The sequence below is a fragment of the Oryx dammah genome, unplaced genomic scaffold, assembly GCF_014754425.2.
Source record: "Oryx dammah isolate SB20612 unplaced genomic scaffold, SCBI_Odam_1.1 HiC_scaffold_11210, whole genome shotgun sequence".
NCBI lineage: Eukaryota > Metazoa > Chordata > Mammalia > Artiodactyla > Bovidae > Oryx > Oryx dammah.
In genome coordinates, this window is record NW_024080603.1 from 1392559 (window position 1) to 1405630 (window position 13072).

The window sequence follows — 13072 nt, forward strand, 5'->3', positions numbered from 1 at the left end:
ATCTGAAGTTTTAAAGGACCACATGATCAAACTTCCCTAAACTGAAGTTTCTTTTGAAAAACAGGCAAACCTGAGGTTGAACTCGTTAGCAACCTGAAATATATTCCCAGGCACTAAGAATTTGAAACAGCAATAGAGACTGCCATCCTACCTGTTATAGACATTGAGAGTTTCACCAAGCCATGAAAATTATGAGACCCTGAGTGCACAGGCTCACAGCTCATCCATCTCCACATCTCTACCAAGTGCCAGGTAAATAGTAGGTGCTTAGTAAAGTCTGCTGATTGGTGTGCACTCAGCCTGGAGCTAACCCACCCCAGTATTCTTGCCTGGAGAAACCCATGGACAGAGCAGCCTGCAGGCTACAGTCCACAGGGTCACAAAGAGTTGGACACAACTGGAGCGACTCAGCAGTTTTGTGCTTGACAGACAGAGATACCACATCCTTACAAGCTTAGTCCCGCTAAGTCCAAGCCCTGATGTCAGTATGGCCATACTGTTCGGATCTCAAGGGAGGGAGAACAAATCTGAAGCCTACCCTGGAACTTCTCATGCACCAGCCATTTCTAAGGACTCTCCAGAGTGATAAATCCACACACAACTTCAGAGGATATTCAAGGTACACATGGCAGTAAGGGGCTGTGGCCACTTCCCAGAAAGCCCTAAATCTTCAAGTTCAGCATTACAAGAATTTCCTAGTGGAAAGAAGGGTAACCAACAAACTACAGTTTCCTAAGTGTTAGGGTCTCTGATGAGCTACCCATGTGCTTTTTCCAGTAAGGTTTGTTGTGGAGTTGCTGAGTCATGTTTGACTCTCTTTGTGACCCCGTGGACTGTAGCCCACCACGCTCCTCTGTCCATGGGATTCTCCAGGCAAGAATACTGGAGTGGGTTGCCATTTCCTTCTCCAGGGGATCTTCCCAACCCAGGGACTGAACCCAGGTCTCCCGCATTGGCACTGATCCACCAGGGAAGCCCTCTAGTGAGGTTACTGAGGCTCAGAAGAGTTAGATAGCTTTTTCATCATAATTTCTTAGAAAAATGAGAAACATTTCAGGCTTTGTGAAACGTTTATCCCTTTCTGCAAACACAGTTTAAGTATATATAGCTTTAAGATCAACATATGAAAAAGAGTTATTTGATCCCACTTTGATGCAAAAGGTGCCAAGCTTTTCCCAAGGATGTGATCATACTTGAGCACCTAAGATGCCAATCTGTTTCTAACAAGCCCAAGATCTCAAAACCCAGGACAACTTTTCAGAACAGGACCTTACTTCTACATCTCGCACATGGGAAGAAAATTAATTTTGGTCCACTGTGCAAATTTGACCAAGAATGTCTTTTTTTCTATTTTAAATAACGTGGAAACTCAAAGCAGACCATGAAGATGTTAAGATCCATACACAGAGGTGGCCAACCTGAAGTCTGGGAGGCGGGGCGGGAGCAGGTCTGTCTGGGACTTTGCTCAATTTGGGAAAAAAATTAAAAGCAATGATTGTTAGATTTGGTATTTTGTAGTCAATTAGAAAAGCAAAAAAACATTTGGGGACAAAACCACCTCTTTAGCTACCAAATAGGCACAGGGAAAGTTGCATTTGCTCTCTACCTGCTCCTACACAGATTTCAGTAAGGAAGAATGGAGTATCAAGTTTCCAAAGACAATGTAGACTTTTTAACCCTGACTGTTAAAATTACAGAAGGAATTATAAAAATCTTTAGCCTAGATGAGCTTCTAGTATTTTTAAAGGAGGGGAAAGGAATTCAACTTATCTCACTTGGATATGAATTTTTTATTCTTAAGATGGTCAGTGCAAAAACACTCCAATTTACAACTAGTCCTAAAATGATTCTCCCTGCTTTCCATAGAAAATGAACATTTTTAATGAACATATTTACTTACACTTTGATACTTCATGGGAATGATATTTTACAACTGTTAAACAGACTTAGCAGGTTATATATAATGATGGCTCCTGGGCTGTTCTCAAGGAGAAGTCAGTCCCTGGGAACCCGCTGTCCTTATCCTCTCAAACTATTCCAAATGACCTAGAATATCAGAGAATACGGCCACAAAGCTAGGAGTCTTAGAAGACAATAGAATAGGGAAGCTTGGACTCATTTCTCCTTGACTACTAGCAGAAAAGAAAAAATTAATCACAAACAGTTCAAAGGTAAGCGGAGGAAAACAAAACAGCTTCTTGGCTGAGTTTTTTTCCAATTCGGGTGCATATGCTATATTTCTCTCACTCGTGTGCGTGCTTCGTGATACATGCATGAAAGTAGCAGACGGAAGGGATTAACACGTAATGATCACTTACCACATGCCAGATACTTTACATATATTATCGCTTATCCCCCTTTAAGACAGGAATTTGAATCTCCACTCTTCTGATGGAAAAGAGATGCAGAGAGGTTGGGTCATTCAGGCTTAGGTAATCCTAACATCACAAGGACAGTTCAGTGGCAGAGCTGGAACAACCCTGACTCCAGAGTTCTGGAATCTCTGGATTCCAGTTCTACTCTTCCTAAGTGCCACTGCCTCCCTGTATGTAAATGTTTGGTGACTGGCCCAGGGGCCATTAGACTGTTCTGAGGGTGCTATTGATGGTTATTACTGATATCTCATTAATCAGCAGATAGATTTACATGACTTTTATTTTATGCAGAGTACATCACGCAAAATGCTGGGCTGGAAGACTTACAAGCTGGAATCATGATTGCCGGGAGAAATATCAACAACTTCAAATATGCAGATGATACTACTCTAATGGCAGAAAGCTAAGAGGAACTAAAGAGCCTCTTGATGAGGGTGAAAGAGGAGAGTGAAAAAGCCAGTTTAAAACTACACATTCAAAAAACTAAGATTAAGGCATCTGGTCCCATCATTTCATGGCAAATAGATGGGGAAAAAGTGCAAACAGTGATAGATTTTATTTTCTTGGTCTCCAAAATCACTGCGGATGGTGACTGAAGCCACGAAAGTAAAAGACACTTGCTCCTTGGAAGGAAGGCTATGACAAACCCTAGACAGTGTATTAAAAAGAAACAACACTTTGTGGGAAAAGGTCTGCATAGTCAAAGCTATGGTTTTTCCAGTAGTCACGTACGGATGTGAGAGTTGGACCAGAAAGAAGGCTGAGCATCAAAGAATTGATGCTTAGGAATTGTGGTGTTAGAGAAGACTCTTCAGAGTCCCTTGGACAGCCAGGAGATCAAACCAGTCAATCTTAAAGGAAATCAACCCTGAATATCCATTAGAAGGACTGATGCTAAAGCTGAAACTCCAATACCTTTGGCTACCTGATGTGACGAGCCGACTAATTGGAAAAGATCCTGATGCTGGGAAAGACTGAGGGCAGGAGGAGAAGGGGGTGGCAGAGAATGAGATCGTTGGATGGCATCACTGATTCAATGGACTTGAGTTTGAGCAAACTGAGGGAGCTAGTAAAGGACAGGCAGGCCTGGTGTGCTGTAGTTCATGGGATTGCAAAGAGTCAGACACAACTTAGGGACTGAACAACAAAAAACACAATTTTCCCTGCTGGAAACCATATAAATTAACGCTATTATCTTGAGAAAGTACAGACAGTAAAATTACAGGCTTATTTCTCAGAGATGTAGAAACCTCAAATGTAGTCCAGCAAAGGAAAAAATAGTAAGGTAGTATTCAGTATTGCTAAGTTAGACTACATTAGGAATGCAAGGGTTGTAACAAGAGCAAAATGAAAACCAACAAAAAATGAAATGACACCACTATGTCACGTCATAAGCAAAATGATATGGTCAACAAATGCTGAGAACACATTTGAGAAAATCTACCATGTTTTCTCTGAGACACCCATCTCCATTTTACTCCTCTTTCCTCACAAAAGGTTAATTTCTATCTAACTTGTCAATCATGCCTGATTTTCATGACATTTTGCAAGTGGCTCAGACGGTAAAGCGTCTGTCTACAATGCGGGAGACCCGGGTTCGATCCCTGGGTCAGGAAGATCCCCTGGAGAAGGAAATGGCAATCCACTCCAGTACTATTGCCTGGAAAATCCCATGGACAGAGGAGCCTGGTAGGGTACAGTCCATGGGGTCGCAAAGAGTCAGACACGACTGAGTGACTTCACTTCACTTCACTGCATAGCCAATTTACAGGGCTTCCCTGGTGGCCCAGCAGTAAAGAATCTGCCTGCCCATGCAGGAGACACAGGTTGGTTCCCTGGGTTGGGAAGATCCCCTGGAGTAGAAAATGGCAATCCACTCCAGTATTCTTGCCTGGAAAATTCCGTGCACAGAGGAGCACATGGTGGGCTACAGTAGTCCATATGACTTCGTGACTAAACAGTAACAAGAAGGTAATTTACAATATCATGTTAGTTTCAGGTGTTATAGCACAGTGATTCACTTATACAGATATAAATTCTCTTTCATATTCTTTCCCCTCATCAGTTCAGTTACTCAGTCGTGTCCGACTCTTCACGACCCCATGAACCACAGCATGCCAGGCCTCCCTGTCCATCATCAACTCCCGGAGTTTACCCAAACTCATCTCTATTGAGTTGGTGATGCCATCCAACTATCTCATCCTCTGTCGTCCCCTTCTCCTCTTGTCTTCAATCTTTCCCAGCATCAGGGTCTTTTCAAATGAGTCAGCTCTTTCCCTTTATAGCTTATTATAAAATATTGACTATAATTCCCTGTGCTATCCAGGAGGTCCCCATTGGTTATCTATTTTAAATATAGCAATGGTTATATGTTAATCCCAACCTCCTAATTTATCCCTCCTCAAAGACACTCGATTGTTTAGTAGGGGTGTGGCTGAGAGGGAAGAGCAGTGCTCTGGGCACCTGTAACACTGTCATACCCCGTGTCCCCATATATAGAATGGGAATAATGCCACTTAACCCCATGAAGCTGTTGTATGAGTGTTTTTTGGAAACATTTTTTCCTCATGTATATTTCAAACTATTTAGTGGCTAAATTCTTGTGTAATCAATTACTAAATGAGTCTGTTGTTGTTGTTCAGTTGCTAAGTTGTGTCTGACTCTTTGCGATCCCATGGACTGCAGCATGCCAGGCTCCTCTGTCCTTCACTCTCTTCTGGAGATTGTTCAAATTCATGTTCACTGAGCTGGTGATGCTATATAAGATATAAAACTTATAAACATAAGTATAGTAAAGATAACCGATAATCAGATAGTTTTTCCAAGGATAATTGATCATATTCAATTTTCCCCTCAGTCTCCCATGTAACTTGCCTACTGAATGTATTTGAAGCTATATAAATTTTTAAAAGCACAATTTTAATTTCACACACATATATACATACTGTATACATATATACATGTGTCTATATACTGCTATAATAATTATATAAACTCTAATAAGGGAAAGAATCCTAAAAGGAAATATCAAAATGCTAAAGCATTTGTTTCCAAAAGGAGAGCTCTTCCTTCACTCTTTGATTCTTACATTTTCCAAATACTCTACCCCGCTGATGTGTATTACTTTAATTATATCAAAAATAAGAAAGGATTATATTTGTTTCAATGTTCAGTTACATAAAGATTTTTAAAATATGATGAGGAATAAGCCTTCATGCCAGTTCCATTGAGAAAGATAACTTTCATGCACCTAGTTGACCCATTTGAGCATCAAGAAAGGGATCACAGAGATTAAAATTTGTGCTGGATACTCAGTCAGCTTTATGGTGTGAAACACACACACACACACACAGAGAAGTTCAAAGACAGCAGAGAGGAAGATGACGCATGGCCCCACTCTGTTGGAAGGTATGCTGAGCCAAGGAGAAGGTAGGGAAAGAGGTAAGTGAGAGGAATGGACAAAGGGGACCAGAGATGGAGGACGGAGCGAAGGCGGTGCTGAACCTCTGCGACACGAAGCCCTGTAAGTCTGAATAGAAGAGAACCACGGCCACGCTTTACAAGAGCACAGCGTGGCAACAGAACGAACAGGATGAAGAAGAGCCTGGTTCGGGGGAAGGACAAGGAAGCCAGCAAAGAGGAGCCAATTCACTCAGTGACTTCAGATGGTGGAGGTGGAAACGGCGCATGGCCCGGCACCAGAAGGCACCCCCTTCCTGCGCCAGCTTCCATGAAGTCAAGTTTGTGTAACGAACAAGGAAAATGGCACGGAGGTATCCCACTGTTGCAGGATATACGAGGAGCGAACGTTAAATCTACACATATATTTGGCAGAGGAGTTTAATAAAACACGCAATTAGAAGGCTAGGATGGAGAACAGAAGGGTACTATTAATGCAAGCATATGCTGTTTGTTAGTGAGTGTGAATTAACACATGATTCAGGACAGTCAATTTTTAAAGCATGCCAAAAATTCAGCTCTCTAGTGGATCATACTATGCAAATGGAGGTATCTTGCCAACACAGTCATAGCTGCAGAATACATTTCAACTTGACTTTGGGCTAAAGCAGTTTCAGTTCAGTTCAGTCGCTCAGTCATGTCCGACTCTTTGCGACCCCATGAAAGCAGTTTAGGCTAGTTTTAATGAACAAGAAGGTCTTAATGGCATTTAAATGGGGTATGAAAGTCAGCATCAGCTCACACATTAAGGGCTTGGGGAATACTGGATTTGTGAGACGTCATCAAGTGCTGCAGATGACGCCACGAGCAAAGAGCGGGACTTCAGTCAGGCACTTTGGTTTCATAGACGTCATCTACACAGAAGGGGAAAAAGTGGAAATGGTGACAGATTTTATTTTCTTGGGCTCCAAAATCACTGTGGACGCTTGCTCCTTGGAAGGAAAGCTATGACAAACCTAGACAGCATATTAAAAGGCAGAGATGTTACTTTGCTGACAAAGCTAGTCTAGTCCAGACTGACTAGTCAGTCTAGTCAAAGCCATGGTTTTTCAGTAGTCATTTACAGATATGAGAGTTGGGCCATAATGAAGTCTGAGCATCAAAGAATTGATGCTTTCAAATTGTGGCACTTGAGAAGACTCTTTGAGAATCCTCTGGACTGCAGAGATCAAACCAGTCAATCCTAAAGGAAATCAACCCTGAATGTTCACTGGAAGGATTGATGTTGAAGAGCCAACACTTCAGCCATCTGATGCGAGGGGCCGACTCATTGGGAAAGACCCTGATGCTCGGAAAGATTGATGGCAGAAGGAGAAGGCAAAGGATGAGAGAGTTAGATAATAGCACCAACTCAAAGAACATGAATTTCGGCAAACTCGGGGAGAGAGTGGAGAATAGAGGAGCACGGCATGCTACAGTCCATGGGGTCTCAAAGAGTCTGACACGACTGAGCGACTGCAAACAACCAGCACCACATCACTTAGCTCAAATGACTGTCCCAGCCCCATCAGATAGATGGACAAGCATTATTTTCCTCCACTCGACTAAGTCTTAAATGGGCTAAGCTATTTGCTCAAGACCCCAGAGCTAGTAGGTTACAGAGCTGGTTTGTATTTAAAACAAACTCTTGGCTTCGATTTAGTTTTTACTGAACTTTTGGAGGTACCCTATTATATTAGAGCAAACATATTTTTATTCTTTTAGGTCAACAATACAGGGAGCTGTAGGAGGAAATGGAATGGCCAATGTGGGAAGGGAGTGGAGTTGGCAAGAGGGGGTGAAGCCAGTGTCGAGCTTGCAGGCTGAAGAGAATGTATACAAACCATGATTTTGTAAGCTACTTGGAAAGTGGGTGAAATACCCTGGGAACGTCTCTCTTGTGGGAAAGAATTTACCCCACTTGGGCAACAAAGCTGAAAACATTTTGGTTTTGGCTTGTTGGGTGCTTTTTGTCCCAACACATAGAACTACTGCTCACAGAAAAGTACAAGGATCAAGATTTTAAAAGTGCATCTGCCTATAAACACCACGAAAGACACCACGGTTTTTAGAAATTACAATTCTTTAGCCCAAAACTCTGAAAACTTTATACAGCAGCCAGGACAGTTACCACCTTAAACATAATTCATGTTCTTCTGCTTCAGACTTAAAAGAATAACTGATCTTCCCTGGCATTTCCTTTCTGCCTGGGCACTGGATCACTGTTCTACATGTGAATGTCTTGGCACCACAGGTCTCACATGCAACAGAGGAGATAGCCAAACTGTGTACCAGCACTAGATCCTGAGAGGACCTGAATACAATTTCAGAATTAAGTCACTGTTTCCACTCCAGAGAGGAAAACCCTGCTAGCATTTGTGCAGCAGACACATCCACATTTATGAAGCCAAGTGAGGATGGAAATTTACTCTTGCAATTGGTCCACTAGGTGCAAAGTGCTGGCAGATAATTATAGAGATGCAGTCTTCAAACGCCTTCCAAGTGGCTTGTAATTAAAACCAATAAATACAACAAGAACAGAATGTGTTTCTTTTGGTAAGTGGCAAAGTCTCTAACGTGGTTAAATAGTCGCAGAGCACATCAGGAGCACAGGGAAGACACTGGATGACGTGTGAGAAAGAATCCTATGCCCCAGATGGCTTGTCTAACAGATAACACGTAGCATTGGAGAGAAGTTGGGAAAACCTCTGGAAAAAGGAGCAACCAATGGCAGGACAAAGAAAAGAAAAGCCAAGGGGAAGAGGGTATTCAATGTTAGGATTGCTCAGAGCCAGTTTCCCAGATCAAGTCTGAAGTCAGCTGATCAAGGAGGGAAGAGAAAGCTGGAGCGGAAACACAGCTAGGGAAGACAAGAAGGCTAACAAGTTGCATGTGCAATTTCAAGAGGCATCATCGTGCTCTGTCTCCGGTCCCATTCCTCAGCTCTCCGAGTCTCCATTCCTCCCCAGTCCCTCAGCCTTCTAAATCCGAACTTTTTAAGGAGAGGAACAGGGAGACGGGCCAGGATGTTGTACAGCTATCAGGGGTAAGACCAGATGACAGCTCATCATTCAGGAGCTGGGCAGAGTTTTGCTCTTTTGATAAAAGCTCTTTCCAAAGTCCACCTGGCAGGTACATGTAACTGTATATGTAATTCCACATACAGCTCATCGGACATCAGTTGTCAAATCTGTGACTTCAATCACGGTAATGACTGTTAATTTAAATACTCAAGGGACTTGGTCCAATGGTTAAGCATCCACCTGCCAATACAGGGGACACAGGATCCGTTTCTGGTCCAGAAACTAAGATCCCACATGCCGAGAGGCAACTAAGCCTGGGCACCATAACTACTGAGCCCATGCGCCCTAGAGTCTGTGCTGTGCAACAAAGGCCCAGCACAGCCATAAAAAATAAATTAATACATAATTTTATGAATTAAAAATAAAACAACCGTCAAACCAAGATCCTCATTTCACCAGTTCACTGGTATTCTGAGCCACCAACAGTGCATTTTCTTGGAACGTGCAGAGTTGCATCCATGGGAAGCAGGGATGGAGTTTCAGGAGACAGCCCTAGATCTGCTCCTCAGCGTCCTTGCTTTGCCATTCCCTCCCCCAGGGCTCCGTCCATCCACTACCATTCTGAAGGCTCCACACGTCAGAGCCTTGAGCAGCACACATGGCTGCTTGCCCGCTGAGGTGGGCTCCTTTGGAATGGCCTTGGGCAACTCCAAACTCTTTTCTAAGCCAGCCTTCCCTCTCTTGATTTCACAAGGGTGGCGCGCCAGGAGGAAAGGCAGAGAGAAGAAGTCCAGAAAGAAAAGAAAGAAGCCCAAGAGTCTTGTGTAGTAGAAGCCCTGCTACACAAATGATTTAGAAGAGGGATAAGCAGAGGGGCTGGAGAAGCAGTTGGGGAGGCTTTGGCTTCTAAACTTCCATGGCCCCAGAGAAATTTCCATGATACAGTTTTCCCCGGCACCAACCCATAAGAATCCTGTGATACTAGTGTGAGTCCCATTTTACAGATGCGGACATGGACACCCGGAGCAGCTGAGTCATTTGTCCTGGACCACAGCTGAGGGTGGAGAGCACAGTCTTGCATCGTCTACTCCTTGCTGCACACTGCTTTCAGGAGAGGCAGACCTGCCTTTCTGAGCCCTCCTCTCTTGACCTGCACACAAACCTAGGCTTCCCGCATTGCACATTAATGAGCTATTCTGCAGAGAAATAACCCTAGATGCAGAAGGGAAAAAAACACACAGAAAGAACTGGGGATAAAGACAGGTATACAGGGTCATGGCTCAAAGCCCAAAAAGCATGAATAGTCTCATTTCAGACTCGCTCTTAAAAATAACCATCTATTTTGCATTCTACTCCCCGACTGATCTGTGGTTCAGTATTTAAAATATAAGAGTCCCCACCTCGAAACTTAGTGAAACTGGTATTCCAGGCAGATGTGTACCCTGCAGGCACCGGGTACCCACGCCAATGCCAGCTTGGCTCACGCTTAGCTGCCTGTTGAACAGGAGGTGTCATGCCTGGGAAGCATCTCGACCTCTGACGCCCTCCACCCACTATTCCTGCAGCACTGGAGTCTGACTCTGCCCCATATCACCATGCCTTGCGGTGATCCGCAACAACCTGACCCCCTTAGCCCATCGGCGCCTGCAGACCCACTGCCACTGTGCTCCTGAAGCAGGGGAGCATGTCAGGAGGAAAAAGTGCGGAGCAAAGAGAAACCAGAACTTTCTCCTTCCATCTGGTTTCCCACATCTATTTTTCAGGGGTGGGCTGCTTTTCAGCTGGATGCTCCAGCTCTGTTTGACATTCAAGTTGTCCAGTGCCCTTGGAAGGTAATTTATACCAATTTGCTAGATAACACTGAGCAAACCTGTTCTGTACACACTCCGGCATGTAAACCCCCAAAGTTCTTTGCTTCTAAATATGTACTTGGCATGAGCCAAGGTATTTAGTCAAGAATCACAGAGACTGGAAGTGGTGGTTTTCAGGGGCTGCAGGGAGGGGAGAAGGCAGGGCTAGTGTTGAATGGGCACAGGGTGGGTTTGGGAAGCTGGAAAAGGTCTGGAGATGGACAGTGGCAATGGGTACACAACAGTATGAATGCACATAGTAAAAGAACTGTGTAGTTTAAAAAGGTTTGTACATAAGGTACATTTGTGTATATCTTATCACGATTGAAAACAAATGCTTACATGGCACTTTCTCTATGCCAGGTACTGCTCTCATTTCCTTGCAAATGTTAACACATTTAATATTCACAGTCTTCTGAGGATTATCATTGTTATCATCATTATCCTTGCCCAGCATGCACAGTTGGCAAGAGGCAGAGCTGAGATTCAAGCTGACGCTCCAGCTCCATCACCTCACCCTTAAACCACCGCTCAGCTGCTTCTCAGCAAGACAGAGAGCTGGGTTTGGGGAAGTCACCCATCAACTCACACAGGCACAGAAAAGCAGATCATTGGGAGAGTCCTAAAGACACCAGAGCCCTCACCGATTAACAGGAACAGATCTTAAATTGAATTTGGCCTAAGAGGCAATTTCACAGAACCCAAAAATTTCAAAGTAGCAAAGGCACCTCTCTGGTCTAATTTTCTTTTCAAAACAAAAACTACTGCTAACCTACAACAGAGACATTTTCTTTCTTCTATTTCTTATATTGATACTTTCTTTTATTCCTAGAAAGTACACAGAATTATGGTCTATAAAAGAACCCAACTGTAGGAGGTCATACAGATGAAAGTTCAAAGTCTGGGAGAAACCACCTGGGGCAAGTCACTTAATCTTCTCTGGGTTTTACTTCCTATCTGCCCAATGGGAGTGCTTTTAAATCTATCGTCTCTTTAATAGTATTAATGGCTTAATATTAGCTTAATTTATATAAAAACACTTCCAAATATTTAAAATACTCTTATCCTAATCCCATCCACTTGGAGGTTGCTCAAAAAAAAAAAAAAATCGAAATAAAGTACTTAATAGGTCAATAAAGATCACATCCAGGTCTCAAACACCATTCTAGAGTTCCCACCAGTTCTTCACACATTGTGATTCATCCATCCAAAGGTATGACATTCAAGTGTATGTAGTATTTTACCTCTTTTCAAGGAAAATGCGTTTCCCTTACTGTCAGCATTCTGCACACCTCTTCCATATCACAGTGGGCAAGAATAAAGCCAACTAAAGAGCTGAGCACATCATGACCAATGTGAACCCCTCTAGCCCTGGGCTATGGTTTCTTTACCTTCCTTCTCATTATAGTTCATTTTGTGCGTATTTCTTAAGAACAAGGGCATTCTGTTACATGAACCTGGCGTAATTATCTGAATCAGGAAATTTAATATCTATATGACACGACCATCCAATCCACAGTCTATATTCAAGTCTCACCCCCTGTCCCAATAATGTCCTTTACAGATTTCTCTTTGTCCCATGCATTGCGCTGCCCTGTCTCTCTACCCTCTTTGTATCTGGAACTGTTATCAGTCCTTGTCTCTGTTGATCTTATATTTGATGGGATTACAACCATTAATTCTATAGAACATCCACCAGATTCGTCTGATGTTTCCTCCTGATTCAGGTTGTGAACCTCTGGCACTTAGACAACAAAACTCACACTGTACGCTTTTAACAGACTCAGATCAGGAGGCACTGATGTTGGTTTGTCTCAATATGTGTGCCTGCGAGTGTGCCAAGTTGCTCAGTCGTGTCTGACTCTGCACAAGTGACGTTGCCTTTAATCATCTGGTGAAGATGATGTACGCCAGGTTTCTCCACCGAATACTCACTCTTTTTCCCTTTGTGATAAGTAAGTGACTTGAGGGGAGACACTTTGTGACTATGTAAATATCCTTTCCTCATGAAAACTTTGTCCACCAAGGGCAGTATCTGCTGAGGATTTTCTAACTCCACTATTCCTTCTATCTTGAAGCCATCTACTATAAGAAAGAGCTTCCTTTCTTATTTGTTTATATCTGTTTTGAATTTTATATTCAATTTGGTATCTATATTTAAAAAACTGACATATAAGGAAAAAATACCAAAGGAACTTTGAAAATATTTTTAAAGTGTCACGAAGAGATTAAAATTTTATACAAGTATCTCATAAATTATATGGAGAAGGCAATGGCACCCCACTCCAGTACTCTTGCCTGGAAAATCCATGGACGGAGGAGCCTGGTAGGCTGCAGTCCATGGGGTTGCTAAGAGTCGGACACGACTGGAGCGACTTAGCAGCAG

The 13072-nt window shown here is 43.0% G+C and overlaps 1 protein-coding gene and 1 long non-coding RNA gene across 2 annotated transcripts in view; one reads left to right on the plus strand and one right to left on the minus strand.

Annotated features, from left to right (window-relative positions):
* The window catches only part of LOC120860949 (ras GTPase-activating-like protein IQGAP2), a 309525-nt gene that overhangs the window by 268952 nt on the left and 27501 nt on the right, over nt 1-13072 (minus strand). The gene's annotated exons all lie outside the window — the stretch shown is intronic.
* Nucleotides 7009-13070, plus strand: LOC120860961. The gene is made up of 3 exons (XR_005720467.1): nt 7009-7270; nt 9722-9723; nt 13059-13070. It is a non-coding gene; the product is annotated as an uncharacterized LOC120860961 (long non-coding RNA).